We start from the raw sequence: 19,659 nt of genomic DNA on the forward strand, positions 1-19,659 counted from the left end.
CGAAAACATCCTCTTCACTTATAATACAAACTCCAGATCACCACAGCAAGCTCCGTGCAGACACTGAAGAAGCAGGAACGCTTGGAGATTTGGGCACTGAATTGTGAATGCGGCTCCAGAGTATAATATGGGCTGTAACGCCTTCCCATTAAACTAGGCTTCAGTTCTGATGGCTGCGAGCTCCCATGTGTGTGGGGTCAGGGTGGTCACCTCGGATGAAATCCGTTGCTAGGCCCCGTGCAGATGGTTGTGACGACTCTGTTCCGACTGGGGACTCGGCGTTAAATGTGACATTTTCTTCTTTCTGGACAAGGCTCACTAGGATTTGTTTCCTCAGGTCGCTGTGGTGCGAATGAAGAGCACGGAGCGCATCTACGCCATGAAGATCCTGAACAAATGGGAGATGCTGAAAAGAGCAGAAGTAAGTGCCCCCTTTAATATAGGTGTCGGGTGGGGAGACGTCTCGTGTTGTCACTCAGCGCTTTTCCTTCCTCTTGCAGACAGCCTGCTTCCGGGAGGAGAGGAACGTGCTGGTCTATGGGGACTGTCAGTGGATCACCACCTTACATTACGCCTTCCAGGATGAAAACTATCTGGTAATTTTCAGATGCATTTATGTTTGTAAGGAATGAATGGAGATATTTACATACATTGTTTCCTTTTGTGTCAGAGTGGAACAATATAACAGACATTGTGTGTTCCAGCCCCCCTCCAAACAATGCTAGAGGGGGGGTGTTTATGAGCTCTGGGGAGCAGTGGGGGTCCTCGCTCTTATGCACCCCACCATGGGGCCCAGCTCACCCCATTTTAAATTTGTAATTCCCCTTTAATTTACAAAGCAACAGGAGGAATGAGACACAGGCCGTCCTCCTGTGTTATATCTTAAGCTGCACATTGTAGACGGTTGGTATTGATGACTCTTGTGTCTGTTTTTTCCAGTATTTAGTCATGGATTAATGTAGGAGGAACCTTCTAACACTGCTTAGTAAATTTGAGGACCGCCTCCCCGAGGACATGGCCAAGTTTTATCTGGCTGAGATGGTGCTCGCCCTACACTCGATTCATCAGCTGCATTATGTGCACAGGTAACATCTGACAGGAGTATCCCCTCCTCCTATCACAACTTTACATTTCATATATCTCTATAAAAAATTTCAGTCCTGTATTACACTCCAGAGCTGCACTCACTATTCTGCTGGTGGAGTCTGTGTACATACATTACTTCTCCTGTACTGATCCTGAGTTACATCCTGTATTATACTCCAGAGCTGCACTCACTATTCTGCTGGTGCAGTCACTGTGTACATACATTACATTACTTATCCTGCACTGATCCTGAGTTACATCCTGTATTATACTCCAGAGCTGCACTCACTATTCTGCTGGTGCAGTCACTGTGTACATGTGTTGTCTGTCTCTCCGCCCACATGAAGCCCTTCAACAAAGCAGGGGTGTCTCCCCCTTTTCAAGGGACACTAGCCCTAAATCTGGAGGTGATAAGCTATCCCTCACGCATGTGGATGTACCGGTCCCTGAAGGTGTAGCCTCTGTACTGGCTGATAAGAGTCCACAGCTGCCACTCGCTGGGTGACGTCGGGGGCGTCCTCTGTGCTCTGGACGTCGGGGGAGTCCTTTCTGCGCTTTTCGTGAATCAAGGCTCCGCCGAGCAGTGCGGCCATCATGAGGCTCGACCCCGGGATATAATTAATCCAGTCTACGTCAGGTGACATTGCAGAGATTTTTTTGCCGATCATGCCATATACTCCACTCGCATCCAAAGCTTCATTGAGTATTCTGCTCGCTGTGTCTCCCTGTATGCCCTGCTGGTTTAGAGTCTGCGCATATCATGCTCCAGGTGCATATCTCCCACAGTGCTGCAGGGCCGCTTTGTTTTTCAATGATAGTCCAACCTGCGCAGGCGAGAGGTGCAACAAACTGATAAATTTGGCCCATCTTCTGCCTGTGTCTGCGCCAGTGCTATGATTTACACAAGTTTCGGCACAAATTATAGTACATATGGGCCATGGGACAATGACTGTACATTCCAAGTGACAGGAAGTTTTACATGCAGCTTTGGCTGTGACTAGTGGAGGTATAGGTCATTTCGGTGGTTGGCGCCTGGCTGGGCACTGAGGTGTCATCCTTCGCTTATTCCGTCTTTCCTTTTCCTCCAGGGATATCAAACCGGACAACGTCCTTCTGGACATGAACGGCCATATTCGCCTGGCGGACTTTGGGTCTTGCTTAAAGATGAATGATGACGGCACCGTAAGTAACACGCGTGTCTGTAGGACTGACTATTCCCCTCAGGCACTTCAAGGGAAAGCAAATATACTTGTTGGTCGCAGTCCCACAGATACAACATGGGTGGGTGCACGCCTCGGAGGGTTTGGTCCAACCGACCCCCAATGTAGAGTCCAGCAAGAGAAGCGGCACTCCTAATGCATATGGATTAAAATCACTACTGGATTTGCATAATTTAGGAGTGCCGCCTCTCTTTTTTTTTTTTTTTGCTTTGCTAGATCAGGACTGTACCGTTGATGACCTATCCCTAGGATAGCTCATCGATATCCGATCAGCGGAACCAGACACCGGGTTACCGCCGCTCCATACACCTTGTACTGCAGCGCTGCTCCCCCTATATATCGAGGTGGAGAGACTTGAGGGTTTCTGTTTATATCTAACTGAAGCTTAAAGGGACTCTGTCACCAGTTTCTAACCCCCCCTTTTAAAACTATTGTTCTCTCCATGGTGCCCTTGTCATTACAAAGCTGTTGTTATAAGATAAATCCGCCGTCTAGTTTTGATAAAAATCGCTTTTATCTAACCTGTCAATCCTCTGGATAAGGTGCCCAGGGCGTTTCTGAGGGTCTGAATCTGCCGCTCTCCGCCGCCGCCGTTGGTGCCCAGCTCCTCCCATGATCCTTTCAGCGCCACCTGGATGTAATGAAATCCGGCTCTCCTCAGTGCCCCCTCCTCCTTTTCAAAGATCCCGCGCGCGCACAGGCCTGTGCCTGATGCGCCCGTGCGGACTTTTAGATTCTGCCTCGTTGAGCGAAGCGCGCACGCATTCGCGCATGTTCGTGCGCATGCGCACTTCGCTCAACGAGGCAGAATCTAAAAGTCTGCACGGGCGCATCAGGCACAGGCCTGTGCGCAAGCGCGGGATCTTTGAAAAGGAGGAGGGGGCACTGAGGAGAGCCGGAGGCGGATTTATCTTATAACAACAGCTTTGTAATGACAAGGGCACCATGGAGAGAACAATAGTTTTAAAAGGGGGGGTTAGAAACTGGTGACAGAGTCCCTTTAAAGGGATTCTCTTATTTATTTTTTTGTAAGTGCCCCCATCCTGCCTCCGTAAAGAGAATTCATACTTACCTGCTCCCCGGTGCTCCGATCCTCTGTGCTGCCTCCCGCATGTTCCCGCTTCACCGGTAATGTGCTGTTTGTGGCCACATCGCTGCTTAAGCCAGTCATTGGCTGCAGCGAAGCATGTGACCATACTGCGCGCGGATGTAAGCGCTGTACAGGGCCGGAACATGCAGGAGACGGCACAGAGGACCAGAGCGGTGGAGAGCAGGTAAGTATAACCCTTCTGTGTACAGAGGCGGACTGCGGGCACTTGCCAAAAAATACAAATAAATCATTATTCCCAGAGAACCCCTTTAAGCGAAGCGTAATGAAAATTTCTGCAACTTTCCCATATACTTGGTGTTTCAGTCCTATACTGTTTAAAAGATTCCTGCTTGCTGTCACTGAATGAAGACATCCAGCGGCTAGCAACTCGTATGAAGGTTTGCTACTTTCCAGTCGACGACTATCACAAATCTCCCTAATAGTTTGCCACAATGTATCATTCGGGAGTCCACAGGATTGACTAGGCTGGTTACAATTGTAGCGGACTTTTAGTTATGAATTAGGCATAGTTTGGTTTTCAGCTTCTTCACTGCCTAAACGCTACCATTTTTAATCTCCTGCTTACTGTCGCTGAATGGAAATTCAAAGTATAGCTTTTATGTACGTAAGGGAAACCTCCGTCACCGCTCTAACTAATCGTCTGTTTACACCTGTATAGGTGCAGTCTTCTGTAGCAGTGGGGACCCCGGACTACATCTCCCCGGAAATCTTACAAGCTATGGAGGACGGGATGGGGAAATACGGTCCAGAGTGTGACTGGTGGTCTCTGGGGGTCTGCATGTATGAAATGTTATATGGGGAAACCCCTTTCTACGCCGAGTCTCTGGTGGAGACCTATGGAAAGATCATGAACCATGAGGTGAGCAGTAATCCTGGTTATCTGGTTGGCCACCGTGGTGATCAGGCTGCCATTGTAATGACTCGTCTCCAGCCACCGTAGAACTACAACTCTCAGCATGCAAGGAGTTGTAGTTTCTCAGAGGATAGAGAGCCCCAGGTTGCAGACTATTGAAGTCTCTAATTTTTCGCCTCAGCTGTCTGTGCTTGACTGCCAATGTCAGCCATATTGGCTCCTATGGGACTCATTTCTTGGTGAACAGGAGGGTCCTTCATCGCCCTCTTAGCTCTTCCTGGCAACTAATCTAAGTGACAGAATCCTCCCTCTACCACACCTCTCATGGTCTATTTAGGGACATGCTTTATTTAAAGGGATAGGTGATGAATAGATCTGTGAGGGCCTAAATACTAGGACCCCCTACCAATCGCCAGCACTGGAGTGACAGAGTATGCTCGGCCATCGCTCCATTGGCTCTCATACTGGATGCTGTATTGCAGCTGGCGGGAAAAAAATCTAAATGGTTGATTCCCTTTTTTTTTTTTCCATCGCTCAAATTGTCGCACACTCTCCAATATGGCATCACTAAAAACTACAGATCGCCCCGCAAAAAATGAGCCCTTGCAGAGCTCTGCGAATGGAAATAGAAAAAAGTAACAGGGGTGAGAATATGGCGATGCAATGAAAAAAATATATATATTTCAGTGTTAAAACCCCCCAAAACTGTGTGAATGTGGTATTGCTGTAATCGCACTGACCTGGACAATGAAGGAAACAGGTTGGTTTTACCAACTCAATTGTGTTTTTTTTCCCCAATTCCACCACATTTGGAATTATTTTTCCAGCTTCCCACTGCATCGTATGCAGTATTAGATTGAGCCATTATAAATTGCATCTCGTACGGCTATGTGAACGTAGAAATAAAAGTTACGGCTCCGGGAGGGAAGAGTAAAAAACTAAATCGCAAAACAGAAAATTGCTATGCCAAGAAAGGGTTAAAGGGGTTTTCCAGGATTTTACTAATGATGCCTATCCTTAAGATCGGACATCAGTATCTGATAGGCGGGTGGTCTGACACCCCATACACCCCCCCCCCCCCCCCCCCCCAAATCAACTGTCCTGCAGTCCCTCCTGATCACGTATGAGAGATAGTCTCTGATCCTCCCCCTCCACCCTCATTCTTTCAGGAGAGATTCCAGTTCCCCTCTCACATCGCCGACGTGTCGGAAACCGCCAAGGATCTCATCCAGAGGTTGATCTGCAGCCGAGAGCGCAGGCTCGGCCAGAACGGGATTGACGACTTCAAGACCCACACGTTTTTTGAAGGGATCGACTGGGAAAACATCCGCAACATGGAGGCCCCGTACATTCCCGACGTCAGCAGTCCTTCCGACACTTCCAACTTTGATGTGGATGATGACATCCTCCGCAATCCTGTAAGTATCGGAGGATGGGGGTGATCTCAATGCAATATGGAGGGTGTCATGACCTCAATATGGAAGATGGGGTGGCATATTTTAAAGCTGTTGTCCAGAACTAGCCTGCCCCTTTAAGGCATGTTTAGCTAATGGAGTGGTAGCCAGGGACCTCTGAATGAGGGCTGCGTCCAGTGCTGTGGGGTACAGGGCATTCAGGGTAAAGAACAGGCATGAATGTGTTTGCAGCGGGGCCCTTCTTTTTCGCTCTTTTTCGCTCTGCTGGTTCAGTTGTAGCTCTAGTCATTCTGTCCTTGTTGCTCCACATTTTTTCACAGCAGACAATCTGAACAAGCAGAGCTGCAGTGTAAAGCATGGGAAGGGACAGGAAATGGAACACCAATAGACAATACAGACCTTTATTTTTATGTATTATGTATTTAGCCATATAGCTCTAATGTTCCTTATCCATTACAGGAAATGGTCCCCCCAAGTACACACAGTGGATTTTCAGGGTTCCACCTACCGTTCGTGGGGTTCACATACACGACTGACAGGTAAACCCTCTTATGAAAGGTATCTGCAGTGATCCGCTGCCGCCACTTTAGTGGAATGAGGGTCATAAGAGAACACCCTCATCCCTATAGCAGCCACGTGGTCCTGGTATTATGGGAGAACTGCCTGGGGAATGTGCTGGTCACCCCCATAATGGTTACACACTTAGCCCATATCTCCTTAGTCCAATTACTTTTGTTTTTTTCAGCTGCTTTTCTGACCGAGGCTCCTTGAAGGACATTATCCACACAAACGCAGTGACCAAAGACGAGGACGTGCAGCGCGGCCTGGAGAACAGCCTGCAGATCGACGCCTACGAGCGCAGGATCCGGAGACTGGAGCAGGAGAAGCTGGAGCTGAACAGGAAGCTACAGGGTTAGTAAGAGACCCCGAGCGCTGGGCTCCACATTGATCATGAGAATAGGTGGCCCCCATGTCACCCCAAATTCTCTGTGGAGCAGAGGATGCACATACATGTTCCACATGTTCTAAAAATGTACCTTGTTGGCAAAGACAGTTTGACTGAACGCTATACTACCCTCTGATCCTGAGAGAAGAGTGTGGTCCCAGAAGTACAGGAATAACTTAAAGGGATCCTAACAGTCCACTAGCCTTGTGTGCATTGTGTCTGATACCCACATTAAACTTCTCGAGTTCTGAGATGTACCCTACTTGCAGCTAAGCCTGGACATACAGCATAGCTGCAGGGTCCCCCAGGAGTCCTTTATGGAGTATTTCCCTTGCAGACTCCCAGGGGATGCTGAGGCATGATGTGCGGTTTGCAGACTTGGCTTCAATCTGGAAAATCGTGTGCATCTAGGAAATGTCAACTTTTAAAGGGGCTGTCTCACTTAAGCAAATTATCATGTAGAGAAAGTTAATACAAACCACTTACTAATGTATTGTGATTGTCCATATTACTTCCTTTGCTGGCTGGATTCAATTTTCCGTCACATTATACACGGCTCATATCCAGGGGTCATGGCCACCCTGCAGAGCCGGTACAAGGTAGCTGAAACAGGAGCGCATGCATGCCCAAGGTCCCTGCCACCAGAGAGACTGGAGCTTTTTCCTATAGTGTGCAAGCACGACCACTGGTGCTGGATTGCAGGGCGGTCATAACCCCTGGGAACGAGCAGTGTCTAATGTGATGGAAAAATAAATCAGGCCAGTAAAGGAGGCATTATGAAGAATCACAATACATTAGTAAGTGCCTTGTATTAAAGAGGTTATCCCATCTTAGACAATGGGGGCATATCGCTAGGATATGCCCCCATTGTCTGATAGGTGCGGGTCCCACCTCTGGGACCCGCACCTACAAGGAGAACGGAATGGAGAAAGTTGACGCACTGCGCATGCGCTGCCGCCCTCCATTAATTTCTATGGAGCCCCCGAAAATAGCCGAGCACTGGCTCGGCTATTTCCGTCGGCTCCATAGAAATGAATGGGAGCGGTGGCCGCGCATGCGCGGTGCGCTCCCATTCACTTCAATGGGAGAGGCAGGGAGCAGCGCCTGGTGGTGGACGGACCTCTGGAAACCCGGGGTCCTCCAGCCACAACTCTCCCCGGCTCTGTTCTCCTTGTAGGTGCGGGTCCCACACCTATCAGACAAAGAGGGGATATCCTAGCGATATGCCCCCATTGTCTATGATGAGGCAACCCCTTTGACTTTCTCTACATGTTAAATGCCATTTGCTGAAGTGAGAGAACCCCTTTAGGCCTCATGCACACGACAGTATTTTTTCACGGTCCGCAAAAACGGGGTCCGTGATCCGTGACCGTTTTTTCGTCCGTGGGTCTTCCTTGTTTTTTGGAGGATCCACGGACATGAAAAATGAAAAAAAAAATCTAAGTCAGTTTGCCATTGAAATGATAGGAAAAAACGGACACGGATCACGGACACGGATGACAATCTTGTGTGCATCCGTGATTTTTCACTGACCTATTGACTTGAATGGGTCCGTGAACCGTTGGCCGTGAAAAAAATAGGACAGGTCATATTTTTTTCACGGCCAGGAAACGCGGATCACGGATGCGGCTGCCAAACGGTGCATTTTCCGATTTTTTTTTTTTTTTCCCACGGACCCATTGAAAGTCAATGGGTCCGTGAAAAAAAACGGAATACGGCACAACGGCCACGGATGCACACAACGGTCGTGTGCATGAGGCCTTATAGTAAGGAAGACGCTAGGGATGAGTTTTTGCGCTTTCAATCTCCACACTTGTCATAGAGACAGGATAGTACATGGTATTAAGGGGAGGCCAGACGCTAGTTGCTAGGACAAGGGGTTGCTGCGGTTTTTCGGATGCCATTTCCCATTATACTTAGCAGTTCTGCCTCCATGTTTCCAGGATGAAGATCAAAAAGCATTGGTATGCTGGCGACGCCTTCAATGTTTCTTAATCATTGCTCTTGCATTTACCTCCAGAATCCACTCAGGCGGTCCAGTCCCTCCAGGGCTCCAGTCGGTCCGTGGGAACATTAACCCGGGACAAAGAAATTCGGAAGCTGAATGAGGAAATCGAGCGCTTGAAGAATAAAATCTCAGGTATCTCCTGGCAGCAGAGACACGATGGGGATGTGATCGTTGGTGCCCGTATGTTCTATCATATATGTTAATATCGTTGTTCCTCCTAAAGATTCAAACCGGATAGAGCGACAACTGGAAGATGCCGTCGCTCTGCGGCAGCAGCTGGAGGAGGCTGCAAACAAGATTAAAAGCCTCGAGAAACAGCAGAGGACAGTGAAACAGGAGCGAGATGATCTGCAGAAGGTGGGTCTGGTGCTTGTGTGCCCAGAATTCCTGATAGTACGGCACCTCAGCTGTCCATTTTAGAATGATTGACTATAGGTGAAGGAATGATTGACTATAGGTGAAGTCACGACGCTAGGATATTGTGACAGAGTATGGGGAAACAGTCCACACACCGAGCACAGGAGGGAAGGGGATAGGAACAAGGCCTGGAAACTAGGGTAAGGGAGAAGGTCACCTCCTTAAACGAATCCAAGTCCCGACTCACTATCGGTATGAACTGACCTTGATGGTAGGAAGGTTCATACACAGGAACCTAGAGCCCTAACACATCCTGTAGTGCCCTGGTATAGTGACAGGACTTGAGACAACCTATTCCTCCACCAGAAGGTTGAACAGGGGTCTCCCTCAGGCCTGGATACAACAGACAGGGGAATATAACAAACAAAATACAAATAGAAAAGATGACACTTAACTTCATGATGAGCAAAGGCCGCGCCAGGAACTCGACAGAGAACCAACAACCAGCTAGCCCAGAGTCCAGAAACTGAAGCTATAAACCGCACCCTCAGAAGGGGTAAGCAGTAATAAATGGGGGAAGTTAAATAATCAAACCAACACCTGCCAGAAGTGTGGTCATTACCAAAACACAGAGACAAATGATCCACAAGGAACCATTCAGATTAACCCACGTTTTGACAGTCTCTGTAATCTCCTGGTCCCTGTCACCAGAGTGTCCATGACGGATATCTCAATATACGTGATGTAAAGTTAGTTGGTTGTTGACCGAGGACAGTGTTTTGTTTTTTTTAGTTTTTTTTTTCTGAGTCTTGCGTAAGCTTCACATCTGTTCTGCAGGCCTGTCGTGTGCCTGCGTGAAAGGGAAAGGTGAAGCTAATTGAGCAATATCCCTTTAAAAAGTCACCGGTAAAACCTTACAGATGGGTAGGAAAAAAACTCCTACTGTAAATCATCAACATTCCTGGATTTAGAGCTGGAGGCCCCTTAGATGGCATTCATTTGGCCACTTGCTAAGCTTCTTGGGGGTCGATTCCACTCTAATGGTTCATCTGCCTCCTCTTAAATGGGTATGCCCATTTCGGACGTTTATTCTGTAGGACAGGGATGCCCAACCAGGCCCTCCAGCATGCCTGCACAGCCTTTAGGGCATGCTAAGAGGTGTAGTTTTGCAACTGCTGAGGCCGCAGCTTGAGCATCCCTGGAGTAGGATATGCCATTAAGGTCTGATAGTTCGGCTTGCCTTCTGTGAATGGAGAGGAAGCCATACAGGTACAGCATACTCTCCATTCACGGAGCTGTGGCAGTGAATGGAGAAAGCTGCGCATGTGCGGCATGCTCTCCATTCACAGCAGGGCTTGAGAAAGAAGCATGGACTAAAGTGGCGCTGCTTCAGCCACCGTGGCTCCTCTCTAATCGTCATTGCTGAGTGCACTCCCTTTGGTTTTGAGGAGGTAATAGGTTCACCTCAACTCGCTGCCTCTACCTGTGTCAGCACTGATTTCTCCACCACAAGGAGCCACACAGTAAACCTCGGCCTTTGTTTACCTGCTCGACCACAAGTATGTGCCCATTGTCTGATTTTACATTTCCACCTCTTTGTTCTCGGAGCTTGTCGCAGTACTTTGATTTACGTTGGGATGAAATGCGGTGGGCGGTCGCTGGAATGTCTTCTACGTCGTGCATTTCTGCAGCCATAATAATATTGTAAGGATTGTGCTGTAGATTCACGGCTTGTTTCACCCTGTACATAGTAGCAGCATACTTATTTCAAGGGTGATTTCCCCATACCTACACCCCCACCCCTGGTTATATTGCTGCACTTGGAAATGCTAGTTTTTTTCTGAATGCATTTATTTATTTATTTATTTTTTATGCTTATTTATTTTTTGTAAATGCAAAGAGATATGCAAAATAAATTCTATATGAACTGTTATGTCGTCTTCCTGCTGGATCCACTTCTGGATTTGGATAAAAAAAAAAAACTGTGTATAAAATGTCGAAATGGGGCTGGGGGGATTTTTTTGTGATTTTTCATTCGCTGCCATCTCCTCCAGTAGTGGGATTCCTGAGACGGTGCCCACGGCATGAAAGGAGGTAATTCAGTGTTGCGTAGGGATTCACTTCTGTCTACTTCATTTACAGCAACACTCCGAAGCCCAGGAGAGGCTGAAGGCTCAGAGCAAGGAGCTGAAGGATGCACACCAGCAGAGGAAATTCGCCCTTCACGAATTTTCTGAGCTCAATGATGAGTTGGCCAACCTCCGCTCCCAGAAACAGAAGCTTTCCCGACAGCTGCGGGACAAGGAGGAAGAACTGGAATCCATTATGCGAAACTGGACTCCATGCGTCAGGAATTGCGCAAGTCTGAGAAGACCAGAAAAGAGGTGACCACTTTTTCTAGATTTTAAGCAGGTTTTCCAGAAGTTGAATATTCATGAACCTATCCTGAGGATAGGTCATCAGTATCTGATCGGTGGGGCTCACTCCCAGCAATGGGCCATGGCACTCAGGCAAGCGCAGCAGCCTCTTCCTCAGCCTCGCGTCCATCGGTTACATGGCTGTCCTGCAGCTCAGTCCCTCTCAAGTGAATGGGATCGAGCTGCAATATCACACACAGTCACAGTATGGCGCTGTGCTTGGTATACTATAGAGCAGTGTTGGCGAACCTATGGCACGGGTGCCAGAGGCGGCACTCGGAGCCCTCTCTTGGGCACCCGCACCCTTGAAAAGTCTTTGTGTACTAATATGCCTTTGATTTTTCCTGTCCTTCATCAGCGCAGTGCATACTATGAATGACACAGGCAGTGCATTGAATGTAGGCAGGCTATTATAGCTAAATGATACATGGAAAATATACTATATTGCTATTCAGGTTAAATTGCTGGCTTGGCACTTGGCGATAAATAAGTGGGCTTTGGGTTTCAGTTTGGGCACTCGGTCTCTAAAAGGTTCACCATCACTGCTATAGAGGGTACAGCATTCATCCGAGCACCGCAACCCCTTCAAACAGCTGATCGGACGGGGTGCCAGGTGTTGGACCCCAACAATCAGATATTGATGACCCATCCTGTGGTCGGACCCCCTTGCTCACTCATTGCCACTCTGAATTATTGTCATTGTTGCTACTACTAGAGAATTATTATCAACCTCATTTCGTTGGCAGCTTGAGGTGCAACTTGAAGACGCCAGTGCCGAAGCCTCAAAGGAGCGCAAATTGCGGGAACACAGCGACAACTTTTCCAAGCAGCTGGAAGGTGAACTGGAGACTCTGAAGGTACCAGATGTTGGGTCCATCCGTATACCTTGCAATATGTTGTGGTTGCTCCAATTACTGCCCAAATCACAAAACGTGACTGTAGCGAGGATGTAACATGTCAGCAATGGGTGAAGTTATAAGGTTATTTCTGCCTGCTTTAACCGTGTGACAAGAAGCCATGTCAGTGCAATCTGAGATCAGTGACAGAGAGAATTCTGACCGCAGAGATGAAAGCGCTCGTCTTATGCAGCAGCCTGAGGTGGCCAAGGTAACGGTAACAGCCATAGATATGAATGGCAGCTGCAAAACCACATAGCAGTGTCCCGCTCGGCTGTTTCCATAACTTTGGCCACCAGGTAAGGCTACCTTCACATCTACGTTTTTACTGGATCCATCATGGATGAGCAAAAATGCTTCTGTTAGGATAATACAACCGGCTGAATCCATTATGAATGGATCCAGTTGTATTACCTCCAAAATACCAAGACCGATTTTATTTTTTCTTGTCCAAGAAAAAGATCCAGCACCATTCACTTGCGTTGTATTTCATGCCAGATGCATCTCGCTCCGTATCCCATGACGCACTCAAAAACACTGTTTTGCGGTGCTTTTTTTTTTTTTGTGTGACATGAGAACGGAATTGAATGCATTCTGGTGCACTCCGTTCCATTCAGTTTGTGCCCGATTGACAATGAGTTTTCCTCCGGTTTTGAGATACTATGACGGACTCTCAATACCGGAAATGAAAACTCAAATGTGAAGTAGCAAAGACAAGTGTTTCTGATCTTCTGGCTGTGACTGGCTGAGGTGGAAATACCCTTTTAACCTCTAGTGCTGCAATAAAATGTGCATAAAAACATAGATTAAAAATACACAGAGAACTTTTTTTTTTGTGTATGTAGATATGTGTGTGTCTGTATATGTTGTGTAGTATGATGTATGTAGTGTATATATAGATAGATAGATAGATAGACTAGGTAGTGTGTTTATCGTGTTCACTCTCTCTGGAAAGTTTGCTGGCAATGTCTCAGGGCAGGCAAAATGGTCTGAACTTCACAAGGATGCAAGGAAACTTGATATCATTGCAGTTTAAAACCTCTCCTGATGAACACGCTTGTAAATGATTTTGTATACATGTCCTCAGATTTACTACAACATCTCTACTTCTTTTTTTTTTTTTTTTGTTCCCCAGTTGAAGCAGGGCTGGCCGCACATCAGGCGTCACATAGAGCACCAGCAGGAAGCTGTCCAAGTGACATCTGAGCTGGAGAAGAAGATCTTGTACTAGCGGAAGAGCTGCTGCGGCACAGAGAGACCTCGCATTCCTTAGGAATTGCAAAACATTAATAATGGGTGATCCATGACTCGGGAGAGCCAAGCAGCTCGCCCTGCAAAAGGAGCTTCTCATGCTGACGGATAAGCTTGAGAAAGCCCAACGGGAGAGGTGAGACTATTACATGATGTGCTGCGCAGGTACCATCTGCTATCTACATAGGGATAATATTCCTCTTACCCATTGCATGCCAGCTGTCATCTGTTACTAAGGCCAGCCTCTCCTAAAAGTGCACCATAGATTCTAGTAGTGTCTAAGGGTAATGGTGATTTTTCCCCCCCTCCTCCATTGGCATAAATTATTATCTAGGGCTAAGACTATGGTCTTCAACCTGTTTGCTGCTGTGAAAGAACAGCCACTGATACGCCCTTGCTTCTGCAGGCTGTCGGCAGCTGCTGGGAGTTGTAGTTTTCAACAGCTGGAGAGCCACAGGTCAGGGACCACTGGTCTAGCCAAATGCCCCATTAATGGAGTCAAGTGTCCTGCCAAAGCAGTTATTGAGTGACCTGGTGGGCTAGCAGTGAGTGGTCTTCTGACCATAGACGTCAATGCATATAAGAAACCTGGTTGTATCCCTCCTCTCCTGTTTTCCAGGCAAACGGAGATGGAAGAAGCCGTGGGAACTGTGAAAGAAAAGTATGAAAGAGAGCGAACCATTCTCCTGGAAGAGAACAAGAAGCTTTCTACAGAAACTGAGAGGGTAAGGCGGCTCTGACAGAGTTAGTCTTCATATATGCTATTGGAGTATTTTGGGTTAGTAGAGGGGTTGGGTGGTCCTTGTCTCTTAGCTAGAGTGGAGAGGCACTACAATGGGTGTCTCTGGAGGACCCAGCGTACCTGAGCATTACACAGGCTCTACATTGATTTCCGTGGGAGCCCTTGTAATGCTTTGTTTTTCCTGCAGTGGCGCTGCAGGGTTATTTGCCAGGTTCTACCACAGATTACACCTGATTGATTGGGGGTTCCAGAATCGGGACACCTCTTCTTATGGTCAGGGGCTTTTCAAGTGGGTTGTCCAAAGCGGAGATCCCAGTCACAGACCAGTTATGATTATTTCTGCCATCATCCAGTGCATTGCTCACTATCCCCTCACCTTTGGTGAAGACCCTTCAGCTAACTCTATTCTGCTGTGACTTTTCCAGCTCTGTTCCTTTGTGGATAAACTAACGGCACAAAATAGACAAATGGAGGATGAGCTGCAGGATCTGACCACCAAGAAGGAATCCGTCGCTCACTGGGAGGCTCAGATTGCGGAGATCATCCAGTGGTAGGTTACCTTTCACCTTCATTTTCTGTCGCATTAAGTGGCCAGCTTCTCCAGCAACCTAAAGTGGTTGTCCAGGATTTTGCTATTGATGGAAGTGACACCGTGCACCTTTGACAATCAGTTCTGCAGTAGCTCCTGCTCCCGTAGTCTGCCCGAGAATAACGCAGCTCCGTCCGTTGTAACTGCAGCAGTGAATGGAAGGAGCGCCGCAGGTCGAAGCTCCATCCACTGCCACAATGGGTAGTTCTGCCGCCGGATGTACTGACAAACAGCTGAACAGTGGGGCTGAGGGGTGTCAGATCCCCGCCGTTCACATATTGATAGCCAAAGGATACAGAGTTAGTAAAATCGTGGACAACCCCTTTAACAACAAAAGACTTGGGGTTATTGACAAATACAGCAGTTTTATTATCCATTCGCAGTGTTTGCTCAGTCGTATATAGGTGACTATTTGTTTTTCAGGGTGAGCGACGAGAAGGACGCCCGAGGTTATCTGCAGGCCCTTGGCGTCTAAGATGACGGAAGAACTTGAGACGCTGAGAAGCTCCAGCCTGGGATCTAGAACGCTGGTAAGTGCAGGTGTTCATGGGAGAAAAGCGTCACCGCGTGACTACTTTTCCTAGTAATGTGTTTTGGTACATTGTGTAGCTAAATAAAAAAAACTTTACCGACTGCATCGGCAACGAGCTGAATTGAATATATTCTGCATCGACTCAAGTGGTGTAACCTTAGCTGCAGCACTGGTTTAGTGGCTTCTGGTCACCCGACTATGCGGGGAACTACAGCTGACCCCATTAACTTCAGTGGGGCCCAGGTTGCGATATCCTGCACAGCTTGTGGTTGGGCACAACTATTTAGTTGCAGCACCTTTCTTCAAGATTGAAGGATCCCTGGGGTCAGATCATCACCAATCATAAAGCGATGGCCAATCCTAGCGCTGTGTCATCACTTATCAGAAGGGAATATTGTCCCTAAAGTGCAGAGACTTATGTATGCTATGTTAAAGGGGTTATCAGAGACAAAAATGTCCCCCATATGCCCGGGCCCCTCACACTGAATCTACTTACCTGGCTCCCTGTGCCGCTCCTGGTCCCCGTTCCTGGCTGCTCCCCCTCCCCCTTGAGGTTTTCTTCCGTGCAAAGGGGTGAAGCAGGGGCGATGTGGGGAGCCAGGTAAGTAGAATCCGTGTGAGGGGCCCAGGCATAGTTTCGGAAAACCCCTTTAACTAATCCTAAATCGGAGATATTCCGTTTTAATACTTGTGCCCCAAGTGAAATAAGGAAGGAGTGAGATATTTTAGTTGGTGAGTACATGAGAATGATCACAGCAGCACAGATTATTTCAGGTGATGTTTGCTGAACTTGTGGAGGGAGGCAGCGTACTACCCACTAGTGGTGATGATGTGGACAGGTGCATGGAGGACATGATGAGAGGAGGGACTGGAGTCCAGCAGGAGGTCATGGACTGGTACATAGAGAAAGGTGCAGAGCACCACAGCATCAGAGTATTTTCAGCAGAAGAGTCATAGTGAAGGGAGCAGAGCAGCACATAGCATTTAAGGACAGGAGTGGTAGGAAGCTGAGAGATGCGAGCAGCACAGAGTATTTCAGCAGAAGAGTCATAGTGAAGGGAAGCAGAGTAGCACATAGCATTTAAGGACAGGAGTGGTAGAAGCGAGAGATGCCGAGCAGCAGGAAGGAGTGGTAGTGATAGAAGCAAAGCAACGCAAAGTATTTCAGGAGAGGCGTGATAATGAAGGGAGCGGAGCCTACAGAGTATTTTAGGACAGGAGTGCACAGTAGCACAGAGTATCTTTGGAGATCGGTGTCATCATGTGGAAAGTAGTTTATGTTGCAAGTGAGAGAAATCGGGGTCCCCTGCAGCACAGAGTATTTTTAGGAAAAGACTTTTGATGATTTTTGGGGATATCATAGGTTTCGATTTACATAGTTATAGGGTGCCTAGCAGCGCAGGAATAATTTAGGATCTTGTGGGTGGCTACCATCCGATGAAGCAGGCTTCCTAGCAGCACAGAGTATTTTAGGAGGAGTGTGCTGATCTGTGGGAAGTAATAGCCTGAGAGTTGCCTAGTCAAAGCAGGGTCCCCAGCAGCACAGAGTATTTTTAGTAGATGAATGTGCTGACAGATGGGCAGTCCTCAGACTAGTTTATATAGTTTGTAGGAGCAGGGTTCCCAGCAGCGCAGAGTGTTTTAGCATCTTGTGGAGGTTACCTACAGGGTTGTAGTTTTGCTTTCATTTCTGGTAACTCATTGTGTTCTGATTGTTTGCTTTAGCCTGAAATGTCATTCTCGCACGGCCTGGCCCCGTACAGTGCAGATAGGCTGGTGAGTTTTGTGGGGTCGCGTCCGTCCCCCCCCCCCTCCTTTATCTGGTGGTGGGAATCTGCAGATCTGTGGTGTCGCCGCTGGATTGCTGTCATGCATGTGTCACTCCTTGTAAAACGTCTGCAAACAAGGTCCACAACTTCTAAAGAAAATTCTTACGAAATCCGGTCCCTGGGTCGCCCCACCTCTGTCAAACGGCTGTAAATTCTTGTGACAACGCTGGGTGACAACCTCTGCGATTCAACACAGGTTGTCGCACACATTTTCCAGGACTCCTGAATCGCACCTGCTGCTGGGTAACTATGAGGCATGAGCTGTTCAGGAAAATGGGGGTAACTGTGTAGCAGCTGCTCTATTATCACCCAGCTTTCCCAGAAACAGAGGAGGAGGACTCAAGGACCTGTCATTACTGGAGATTTCTGATAATTCTGTTCTAAAACCTTCTGTGAATCCGTCCACTTCTCTGTAATCTCGCGGGTCTTTTTCTTTGTTTCTGGTGTTTTCGCCTAATTCGGTGGATGGGGATAATGTAATTCTGATAATTTTCCATAAATCTGGTGTGGTTTTGTAATTTATTCCACCTTCTGTGATGTGTAACTTTGTAACCTTCATACGTAAAAGGCCAATGACTTAAAAGCGCCTCTTGTAAGGTCTGACATGGCGCTAACACTTCCTCAGGGGTTGGTCCTGCTCGCTCCCGGTAAGTCCTCCCCTCGCATGGAGGAAATCGGCTGCACTCAGCCTTGTTGGTAGTCAAACCACAAAGCCGGGAGAGATAAGCTGCCGCCAGGCACCCCTTATCCCTTGCAAAATATAAAATATGATGCATATGTCTAGTATGCAATGTACTTGGCACGTTGGGCGCTGCTTCTCTCCAGTATCAGATGGACTGAAATCCACCAGTGCACTGGTCATCCTCATTGGCCGGTCCACAAGTCTGCAAGGTTTATATTAGGGCTTAGTAAGAGCCCCAAAATAAGAGTGTCAGACAGGATGACCATCAAGAATGGACAGCAGATGAGAGTTGTAGTCTGCAAATGAAGCCCCCATAAGGAAACACTTGGATGCTGGAGTTTTTCCTTTGTGTTTCGGTTGCATTAAACCCTCCCGTGTTGTTCTCTGCAGGATCCGCTCTGGAAGGTCCGGCGCAGCCAGAAGTTGGACATGTCGGCGCGGCTGGAGCTGCAGTCTGCCCTGGACGCCGAAGCTCCGCGCCAAACAGGTGGTGCAGGAGGAGCTGAGGAAGGCAAAGGATGCCAACATCTCATTCGAGAAGTAAGGAGGGGTCTAGATCAGTTCTAGCGCCGCTCATAGACATGAAGCAGGCTCCATAGGCAGGGATTTGTCTAGGGTTCCCCAATCCTAATCTAGGACATTTTTAGTTTTGAGATTAGCCCAGCTGTCCCTGCATCTCCGAGGAGAATGTCTAACTGGCCCGTACTTACTCCAGAGATAAGTGTTAACAAATGTGTATAAGAACCACTTATCTCATCAGTAGTCTGCGGTTTAAAAAGACATTAAATGTTTAATTTTAGTGTTTTGTCTGTGACCAGAAAGCGTTGTTGTCACCAAGATTGCTGACTGTTTCCATTAGTGACCTGGTACTAACATTAAAATTTTTTAACTTTTTAAGTAAACTAAAAGAAGCAGAGGCTAAAAACAAGGAGCTCCTGGAAGAAATGCAAAGTTTGAAGAAGAAGCTGGAGGAGAAAAGGAGAGATGATGGAGGTCAGTGCGTACAGGAGATATAGGGGATAGAGATGAGCGAACTTCTGTTTTAAGTTCGGCGTCTAAAGTTCGGCTTCCGGTTAGCGGAGAATCCCGATCTGGATCCGGATATGGATTCCGACTTCCGTTGTGGTCCGTGGTAGCGGAATCAATAATGGCCGATTATTGATTCCGCTACCACGGACCACAACGGAAGTCGGAATCCAGATCGGGATTCTCCGCTAACCGGAAGCCGAACTTTAGACGCCGAACTTAAAACAGAAGTTCGCTCATCACTAATAGGGGAGGCTTTGGGTTTTCTGCTTCATGGATCCAATTCTATTTCTTCCTTCTGCTTCAGGTCTTAAGCTCCCAGATTTCCACGAGTCCATCTTTGAATACTTCAACACCTCCCCCCTGCCGCATGACCTAAGGGTGAGTAGATGGCTCTATTCGTAGAACACGCAAACCCACATCTCCTGGGACCAAATCTGCCCTTTTTGTCAATTACATGCAGTTTAGGCGGGGTGCTGGATCTCCTTAGAGAGACCAGTCCTGCATGGAGACTCGCTGGCAATGCTTCATGGGAACAGGATATGCAAAGGGATATCTCGCATGGAAGAGAACCATCTCACTAGCGACACCTTGTGGAAATGGTCAATTGCATGCAACGTTTGAAATGTATTTAGTAGTGTTTTTTGTTGTTTTTTTACATTAATTTAAAATCGTAATATTTCTGCATCATTTCCACAA

General features: G+C 47.6%; 1 pseudogene; it reads left to right on the forward strand.

Moving 5' to 3' along the window:
- The window catches only part of LOC122922033, a 53,228-nt pseudogene that overhangs the window by 19,160 nt on the left and 14,409 nt on the right, over nucleotides 1–19,659 (forward strand).

The sequence above is a fragment of the Bufo gargarizans genome, chromosome 11, assembly GCF_014858855.1.
Source record: "Bufo gargarizans isolate SCDJY-AF-19 chromosome 11, ASM1485885v1, whole genome shotgun sequence".
NCBI classification, from domain to species: Eukaryota; Metazoa; Chordata; class Amphibia; order Anura; family Bufonidae; genus Bufo; species Bufo gargarizans.